Source organism: Apium graveolens, chromosome 7 (assembly GCF_009905375.1).
Source record: "Apium graveolens cultivar Ventura chromosome 7, ASM990537v1, whole genome shotgun sequence".
In the NCBI taxonomy this organism is placed as follows: Eukaryota; Viridiplantae; Streptophyta; class Magnoliopsida; order Apiales; family Apiaceae; genus Apium; species Apium graveolens.
Genome location: NC_133653.1, coordinates 169,247,152 through 169,257,549, shown reverse-complemented (window position 1 = coordinate 169,257,549; position 10,398 = coordinate 169,247,152). Strand labels below are relative to the sequence as shown.

The 10,398-nt window shown below is 41.1% G+C and overlaps 1 non-coding gene across 1 annotated transcript; it reads right to left on the bottom strand.

Annotated features, from left to right (window-relative positions):
* Positions 1-763: 763 nt before the first annotated feature.
* Positions 764-870, bottom strand: LOC141676418 (small nucleolar RNA R71). Its single transcript, XR_012557009.1, has one exon. It is a non-coding gene; the product is annotated as a small nucleolar RNA R71 (small nucleolar RNA).
* Between the last annotated feature and the right edge of the window lie 9,528 nt (positions 871-10,398).

The window sequence follows — 10,398 nt, the reverse complement described above, 5'->3', positions numbered from 1 at the left end:
TAATTAGTCTGAGTCTCTATGGGAACGAACTAGAAAGTATTCTATATTACTTGCGAACGCGTATACTTGCGTGTATTATTAGCGCGTATTTTCGCCCTAACAAGTTTTTGGCGTCGCTGCCGGGGACTCGGCGTATTTGTTTAGTTTATGTACTTACAATCAGTGGTCATTAGGACTCGGTGATTAAGGCATGTTACTTATTGTTTCCGGTTGTGTTTCAGGTACCTTAGCGAGCGTTTATGCAAACACGTTCTCGTACTCACAAGAGGACTTTAGATACGGCTGAGGAGACATATGAAGTTCTTGATATTCCGGAGAAGATATAATTTGAAGATTCGGATTCAGGAAGTGAGCAGAAAGAGCCAGAAATCATGGATGATCGTATAGTTCCGGCAGATCCAGCTCTTATGGATTTTCTCGGCCTAAAATTGATGATATTCAGTCTAGCATCATGCACCCGGCTATTGAGGCCAATAACTTTGAAATCAAGCTGAGCACTATTCAGATGGTGCAGAATTCTGTTTCTTTCGGAGGTGCTGCGACTGAAGACCCCAACATGCACATAAGGAATTTTGTCGAGATCTGTAGTTCTTTCAAATATAATGGTGTGACTGATGAGGCTATCAAGCTGAGGTTTTTCCCATTCTCACTGAGGGATAAAGCTAAGGACTGGTTACATTCTGAACCAGTTGGGTCTATCACTACTTGGCAAGATCTTACGCAAAAGTTTCTGGTGAAGTTTTATCCAATGGCGAAGGCTGCGACTATGAGGAGTGATCTTACTCAGTTTGCGCAGAAACCTTCAGAATCTATGTGCGAAGCTTGGGAGCGCTACAAGGAAATATTGAGAAAGTGTCCACATCATGGAATGCCTGATTGGATGGTGATCACCGATTTCTATAATGGTTTGGGGGCCCAAGCTCGGCCTATGCTCGATGCAGCAGCCGGAGGCGCCTTCTGGGCCAAAAGCTATACTGAGGCTTATAATCATATTGAAACTATGGCTGCAAATGAGCATCAAAACCCAACTCAAAGGATGATGCCTGGGAAGGTAGCAGGTATTCTGGAAGTTGATGTAGCTACAGCTATTGTAGCGCAGCTCCAAGCACTATCTATGAAGGTCGATTCTCTAGCCACCTATGGAGTCAATCAGATAGCTATGGTCTGTCAGCTTTGTGCAAGTTCTCATGCTACGGGTCAGTGTTCTCTTGTTAATGAAGCTGTTCAGTATGTGAACAATTATCAGCGACCGCAGCAGCCTGTGCCAGCTACTTATCATCCTAACAACAGAAATCATCCAAATTTTAGATAGAGTAATAATCAGAATGCTATTCAGCAACCATATCAGCAAGGCGTAAATAAACAGTTCAATCCACCTGGATTCCAGCAACCACAGCATTATGCTCAAAGGCAATTATATCCTCAACAAGGAGGTGCAGCTCCACCCTCTAGTGCTGATTTTGAGGAACTTAAGCTGTTGTGCAAAAGTCAGGCGGTCTCTATCAAGACCTTGGAAAATCAAATCGGTCAAATAGCCAATGCAGTGCTCAATCATCAACCTGGCACACTTCCCAGTGATACTAAAATGCCAGGCAGGAAGGAAGCTAAAGAGCAAGTCAAGGCTATTACCTTAAGGTCTGGAAAAGTTACTGATGATGAAAATGCAAAAGAAGGAAAAGCTGAAGTTGGTAATGAAGAAGCTAAGCAAAAGGAGAAAGCAGCGGAACCAAGGAAGACTACTGTTGAACACACTCTGCCTGAGGGTAATACAGGGGAGAAACAGCTCTATCCTCCACTACCGTTCCCTAAGAGATTGCAACAACAAAAGCTGGATAAGCAGTTCGATAAGTTTCTGGAGGTGTTGAAGAAACTCCACATTAATATACCTTTCACTGAGGCTCTGGAGCAAATGCCTAGTTATGCGAAATTTATGAAGAGTATTCTTTCAAGGAAGGTGAAACTGGATGACCTGGAGACCATTGCTTTAATGAAAGAATGCAGTGCTGTGCTACAACAAAAGTTACCTCCAAAGCTTAAAGATCCAGGTAGCTTCACCATTTCTTGTACCATTGGCAAGTTGTCTTTTGACAAGTGCCTCTGTGATTTGGGAGCAAGCATCAATCTGATGCCGTTGTCGATCTTCAAAAAGTTGAACTTGCATGATCCAAAGCCCACCTACATGTCTCTACAATTGGCTGATCGTTCTATTACATACCCACGAGGCATAGTGGAGGATGTGCTAGTAAAGGTGGATAAGCTCTTCTTTCCTGCAGACTTTGTTATTCTGGATTTCTAGGAAGATAAGAAGATTCCCATAATATTGGGGAGACCTTTTTGGCTACAGGCCGTACCTTGATAGATGTGCAGAAATGTGAACTTACTATGAGGGTGCAGGATCAGGATGTGACATTCAATGTATTCAAAGTGATGAAATTCCCTACAGAAGATGAGGAGTGCTTAAAAGTGGATTTGATTGATTCTGCGATTACTTCAGAACTTGATCATATGCTAATGTCTGATGCATTAGAGAAAGCCTTAATGGGGGATTTTGACAGTAATGATGAGGATGGCAATGAGCAACTACAATATCTAAATGCTTCTCCTTGGAGGCGAAAGCTAGACATGCCATTTCAATCTCTTGGTACTTCAGACCTCAAAAATGCTGAAGGAAAGCTCAAACCATCTATTGAGGAAGCACCTACCTTGGAGCTTAAACCATTGCCTGAACACTTGAGGTATGCTTTTTTAGGTGATACATCTACTCTACCTGTTATTATTGCATCTGACCTTTCAGGTAGTGAGGAGGACAAGCTCTTGAGGATCTTGAGAGAATTTAAATCGGCTATCAGATGGACTATAGTAGACATCAAGGGGATCAACCCTTCATACTGCATGCATAAGATTCTGCTAGAGGAGGGTAGTAAGCTGACTGTTGAGCAACAGCGCAGATTTAACCCTATCATGAAAGAAGTGGTGAAGAAAGAAATTCTGAAATGGCTGGATGCAGGAATCATTTATCCTATTTCTGACAGTTCTTGGGTGAGCCCCGTGCAATGTGTACCTAAGAAAGGAGGTAATACTGTGGTAGAAAATGAGAAGAATGAGCTCATCCCCACTTGAACAGTCACAGGATGGAGGGTATGCATGGACTACAGAAAGTTGAACAAGGCCACGAGGAAGGATCACTTTCCTCTTCCATTTATTGATCAGATGCTTGAGAGGTTGGCCGGTCACGAGTATTATTGTCTTCTGGATGGTTATTCGGGGTATAATCAGATATGTATTGCATCAGAGGATCAAGAAAAGACTACCTTCACTTGTCCATTTGGCACGTTTGCTTTTCGCAGAGTTTCGTTTGGCTTATATGGCGCAACGGCCACTTTTCAGAGATGTATGATGGCTATATTCTTTGATATGATTGGAAATAATGTCGAGGTGTTCATGGACAACTTCTCCGTCTTTGGACATTCGTATGATGAATGTTTGAATAATCTTCGTGCAGTACTCAAAAGGTGTGTGGAAACTAATTTGGTGCTCAATTGGGGAAAATGTCACTTTATGGTGCGTGAAGGCATTATTCTTGGGCATAAGGTCTCTACTAAGGGTCTCGAGGTGGACAAAGCCAAGGTGAGAGTCATTGAAAATCTTCCACCACCTATTTCTGTGAAAGGAATCCGTAGTTTTCTTGGTCATGCGGGTTTTTATAGGCGTTTCATCAAGGACTTTTCGAAGATATCTAAGCCGTTGTGCAACTTTCTTGAGAAGGATGTGCCTTTCAAATTTGATGATGAATGCTTGACGGCATTCGAGACTCTCAAGAAGAGTTTGATAACTGCACCAGTTATTACAGCACCTGACTGGACAGAGCCTTTTGAGATGATGTGTGATGCGAGTGATTATGCGGTGGGCGCAGTTCTTGGGCAGCACAAGAATAATCTCTTTCATTTGGTATACTATGCTAGAAAGACCTTAAATGGAGCTCAAATGAACTACACCACTACTGAGAAGGAGCTCTTGGCTATAGTCTTTTGTTTTGAAAAATTTCGATCTTATTTGCTTGGGACAAAGGTGACAGTGTTCACTGATCATGCGGCTATTTGCTATTTGGTTTCCAAGAAGGATTCGAAGCCCAGACTCATTCGTTGGGTGCTCTTGCTACATGAATTTGAGTTAGAGATCAAGTATCGAAAAGGTACTGAGAATCAAGTAGCTGACCATCTCTCTAGATTGGAGAATCCCGAGTCTACTTCACATGATAAGACTTTGATCAACGAATCTTTTCCGAATGAGCAGTTGTTCACAGTTCAGGAGGAAGAGCCATGGTTCGCAGATATTGTGAATTATCTTGTCAGCAATATAATGCCTCATAATTTGAATACAGCTCAAAAGAAGAAGTTTCTGCATGAGGTGAAGTGGTATATGTGGGATGAATCGTATTTGTTTAGATAGGGAGCTGACCAGATCATCAGGAGATGTATCCCATTCTGTGATACGGAGGGGATATTACGAGACTGCCACCCCAAAGTTTATGGTGGACATTATGGTGGTGAGAAGACGGCAGCTCGTATTCTGCAAGTAGGTTTTTTCTGGCCTACGTTATTTAAGGATGTTCATCAGTTTGTTTTAAAGTGTGATCGTTGACAAAGAGTGGGAAATCTTACGAGAAAGGATGAGATGCCGTTAAATGTGATGCTTGAAGTCGAGGTCTTTGATGTTTGGGGAATCGATTTCATGGGGCCATTTATCTCATCCTGCAATAATCAGTACATCTTGCTGGCAGTCGATTATGTCTCAAAATAGGTAGAAGTCAAAGCTCTGCCGATGAATGATGCAAAGGTATAGTTGAAACTTCTTTATAAGCAGATTTTCACAAGGTTTGGTACGCCACGAGTAATCATATGTGATGAAAGGTCGCATTTCTGCAACCATAAGTTCACTTCTATGGTGCAGCGCTATAATGTGAATCATCGTGTTTCTATTTCCTATCATCCGCAAACGAATGGTCAAGCCGAAGTGTCTAATAGAGAAATCAAGCGCATTTTAGAGAAGGTTGTTTGTCCGTCAAGGACAGATTGGTCTATAAAGCTCGATGAAGCTATTTGGGCTTATAGAACAACATATAAGACTCCACTTGGAATGTCCCCGTTTCAACTTGTGTATGGTAAGGGATGTCATTTACCTGCGGAGCTTGAGCATAAGGCTTATTGGGCATTGAAGAAGTTGAACCTGGATCTAGATGCAGCTGGAAAGAATCGAATGCTTCAGCTAAATGAACTTGATGAATTTTGACTCCAAGCGTACGAGAACAATAAAATGTACAAGGAAAAAGTGTAAAGGTGGCACGACAGAAAGTTATATCCTAAGTCATTTGTGCCGGGGCAGCAAGTTCTTTTATTCAACTCTCGTCTCCGACTTTTTCCTGGGAAGTTGAAATCAAGGTGGTCTGGACCTTTTATGGTCAAAACTCTGTTTCCACATGGAGCGGTGGAGATTTTTGAGAATGATCCGGACCAAGCATTCAAGGTTAATGGTCAGCGTTTGAAGCATTACTATGGGGACACGGAAAACTGGGAAGTGGTTAGTGCCGTTTTATTGTTAACTTGATTAAGGTACGCTACGTCAAGCTAATGATGAAAAAGAAGCGCTTCTTGGGAGGCAACCCATAATTTGTTGTTACAGCAACACTTAGAAGTTAGTAACCTATCCAAAACCACAAAAAAATCAAAAAAGCAGGGCAAGGAAATTTTTTTACCTGAGCGACCGCTCAGGGCCCGACTGGGAGAAATTTTTAAGTCTTATAAAATCCAAAAAAAATCTGAAAAATAAAAAAACAAAACACAGCCCCATTACCCACGACCTTTTTCCCCATTATCCCATGTTTTTAACCCTTAAACCCACTCCTAATCAAATTTTACCCTAATCTCTACCCTATATATACATACAACTATTCCATATACTCCCCATACACTTTCAAACCTTAAACTCTCTCCCATATTCAAAAACACAAATCTTAAACACTTTTTCTCCATTTTGATGGCACCCAAGAGATCTAGGACTATTGATAGCAGCAGCACTGTCCCTACTGCTGATTCTTCAAGGGGTACTGTTGCGAGGCCTCATTTGTTTGATAGGGCTGCTGAGGAGGAGTATACTAGGCTTCTGGGAAAGACGATTTTGAAGGAGAGGGGATTCTTACCATCGGAGAGGGATGGGGAGTTGTTGCCAATGATTGCTGAGAAGGGTTGGATTACTTTCTGTGAGTCTCCTGAAGTAGTTCCGATGAGCGTTGTTCACGAGTTCTACGCGAACGCGAAGGCTGAAAAGAATGGTTATTCAGTTGTGCGGGGGATGACGGTGCATTATCACCCTGCGGCAATTCATCGTGTGATTGGGTAGCGACAGAGGAAGCTCACGGAGGAGAATTGGAACGAGAAGACTGCTGAGGATTTTGACTTGGATTTGATTTGTGCTACTCTCTGTAGGCCGGGCACAGTTGGACCTTTAAGACTGGGACTAACGAGTATCGCTATTTTCCGGCGATTGTGATGAATAGGTATGCCCGTGCATGGAATGCTTTTATTTGCGCTAATGTTCTGCCTACTTCACATGCACATGAGGTCACAGTTGAGAAAGCACAGTTGTTATGGGGTATTTTGAATGAAGAGTACTATATGGACCTTGGTGAGTTCATCTACCAAGGAATTCTGAAGTATTTGAGGGGAGCTAAGCACATGAGCATCCCTTATGCATCTACGGTTACAAAGCTTTGCCGAGCAGTGGGAGTTCAGTGGCCGTCTCATGAGCAGTTGCAGTTGCCAGCTGCTCCCATTGACTCCGGGACTCTGAATACGATGCAGGAGTGGACTGGTGGAGAGCCCGAGGAGCATGGGTTGGGTTATCGTCTTCCAGGAGGGCGTCCAGCACGCGGTGCTACCATGGCGAGACCAGGGCGTGATGAGGCTGGTTCTTCTAGAGCTCAGGAGGGTGTTGGGATGGCTGATGCCCAGTATAGGAGGCTGTCAAGGAGGATGGATGCTATGTACGAGATGCAGAGCAGGTTTGCTCAAGAGCTCACCTTTGCGCTTGGGACTGCTTTTAGAGGCCTTGGAGCTGACATCCAGTGGCCAGTTTTTGGTGAGGACTCTGCATATCCGTCTCCTGATACTCCACCCTCTGAGGGTGATGATGATGATGATCTCTCTGAGTAGGTATACCCTGTGTTCCTCTCTACTATCTTCACTGGGGATAGTGAAGATTTTAAATTTGGGGATGGTAGTTAAGGAATATTTTGTGTGTGTGTCATATAGTTGCATATTCATGATAGTTTAGTTTATATAGTTGCATATTTTTTTCCATATAGTTTTTTTTTATTGTATAGATTTATTTATCATGTCATGTAGCTTATGCATACACCATGATCCCTTTTGCGTTGCTTTGCCAATTAATTTGTGATGTTGATGTGAGTGTAGTGATAGCGTTAAAGTGATGGTGAGTCTTATAGGTTGACATGCATGCTAGAAACACTTGTAATTTCACTAAGTCTTAGAGAATGCTTAGGGACTAGATTGTTGTTATGGTTTGATGGTTTTCGAGGTTAACTTATTAATTATGCTTAGAATTTATAATAGGTTCTTAGTGATAAAAAGCATGAAAATAAAAATTGGAGTAAAAAGTAGATTTCATTGCTAATAATAGCTAGGCGTCAAATGGCTAGTAGTCGGCTCGTATTTTTATGCGAGTAGTCTAGGGTTGAGCAAGATGGATCAAAACGCACTTGCTCAGAAATTTTGAAAAATAAGAAGAAAAAAATAATAAAAAAAGAAAAAAAAAAGAGAAAAGAAAAGAAAAAATAGAGAGTTAATGCATAATTGATCACGAGTGGGCTCTTTGGTATTCGAGTTATTAAGTTCTTAGGGGACTTTGTGCCTAGTGACTTAAGGCTTTTATAGTCTGGGATCCACTAACCTAACGCTCGTTACATGGATGCCATTGCATAAGTTTTTTGTGGACCTCACTCATTGCACGGTCAAATAAGCATTTGTTTGTGTGATAAATAAAAAGCATGATTCCGTAATAAGCTCCAGTAATCTTGAAGTGTTATTAGTCATTTTGTGCCTAGAATTTTATTCTTCGTATAATCATGTGATTACCTTGTGGATAGTTGAGGTATGATAATTGATCTAGTTTCAAAGCATATCTGCTAAGCATCTGCACACACCATGTTTCCGACGGAATGTTAGTTTACATAATTTGATTGATCTTTGTTCGCCTAATTGCATTTGTTGAGATGTCGTAAGTTGGCTGGTTTGGTCGTAGTAAGGGGGATCGTTACATTTCATATAGATTGCATTCATGCATATTTTTGTTTTGTTTTTGAGTCTGTGACGCTTGAGGACAAGCATCGATTTAAGTTTGGGGGTGTGATAAGTGGAATTTTACACCACTTAGAGCGTCTTATAATAGCTTAAATAGGTGTCTTGAAATCAAGTATTTTGTGTGTTTGATGTGTTTTTCTAGTGTTTGTGCATTTCAGGGTATTAGTTGCATTGCGGGGGAGATTTCATCAAGAATAAGCCTTGGCATGTGTTTAGCATTGCAAGCGGGAAGTTAGGAGCAGATTGCAGCGAAGAAACGGGAGAAAAATAGAGTAGTTTCCAGTAGGGGTCTGAGCGGTCGCCCAGAGCTGAGCGACCGCTCAGGAAGCTGAGCGACCGCTCAGGAATGCTGAGCGGCCGCTCAGGGACGGAAAATTAGAATTATTATTTCGGACTCCTAAATCTGTTTAATTTCCAACTTCTGAGATATCTGGGTATTATGGGATTCCTATATAAGTAGTTTTGAGAGGCGTTTCACAAAGGTTGGATCGTAGTATTAATCGAAGAGCGAGGAGATAAGGAAGAAGACCGTTTCAGCACACCGCACTGAAGAGGAAGCATATTTTCTTGTGATTCTTTATTTCGTTGTAACGCTGGATGCTAGTTTTCTTTACTTTGAACCTATTTACTCTTATGACGTACTCTGGTTTAATATAAGTAGTTTTAGTTATTATTCTCGTGTGTTATTATCATGTTTTCATATGAACCCATGATGACGATGAGTGCTATCATGGGCTAATCGTGATCATGGGGTCGTAACGGATTTACTATGGAATAGTTAGTTGTTTAATACCTTAGTATGTGATGATTGTATGATATCTAGTATTGGTTGTGCTTATTCGTCTTATGTGCGTCGCGAATATATAAGATAGGTTGTTAATCTCTTGTGAAGCGATGTTGGATCTTGAGATTTAGAACTTGCCAAGCTAGCATAAGTTCATGTATGAGTATGCATGATTAGTGGGTAACTCTAACCATTTTATTCGCCCTATATAATCAAAAGGAATAACTTGTGCTTAAATCGTTATGTTGTCAATTTCTGTAGACATATAGGGACTCAACATAGTTGATGCCTATTCAACTTCTATCTTAATTGTGGATGTTTGGTAGAATGGTATTAGTACAATGAAAGTTGGCTTTTATCAGTTTCGTGTTGTTCGATTAATATCATCACTGTTGCATGGTAAGGGTAATAACAATGACTATTGAAGGAAGTAGTAATGAAGTTGTGATCTCATGTGTGTTTTAATATTGTTAATTCAAGTGTTAATTAAGTGTGTAATTCTCGTAGTTAATTGTAGTTAATAATTAGTTAACCAAATCTAAGTGTTATTGTTTTAACATTGAGAAGTAATCATACATTGGTGAGTGAGTGTAATTGAACATAATTAGTCCGAGTCTCTGTGGGAACGAACTAGAAAGTATTCTATATTACTTGCGAACGCGTATACTTGCGTGTATTATTAGCGTGTGTTTTCTCCCTAACAGCTTTAGTCAAGATTAGTTCAGGAGTTCGTGTGTCTCAGTTAAGGTATTCTCAGATTATTGGGAGTTTACAATATCTTGCTTATGTGACTAGGCTAGATATTTCTTATTATGTGTCTAAGTTGGCTAGATATACAAGCTGTCCAAACAAGACTCATTGGAAGGCACTGGATAGAGTTCTTTGATATCTGAAGGGAACTATTTCCCTTGGCTTGCATTACCAGAGATTTCTGGGGGTACTCGAGGGGTACAGTGATGCAAGTTGGATAACTAAGAAATCTGGTTCCAATGGAGTGACTGGATATGTGTTTACCCTTGCGGGTGGAGCAGTATCCTGGAAGTCTTCTAGACAAACTTTGATAATTCGGTCTAATTTTGAGGCTGAGTTGTGTGCACTTATTTCCATGGGGACAGAGGCTGAATGGTTACATGGACTCATGAGTATGTTACCTGTGTAAGCAAGCCGCTTCCTGCCATTTTTGTTCATTGTGATAGTCGTACAACTATCGACAAGGTCAGAAGTGTAAAGTATAATGCT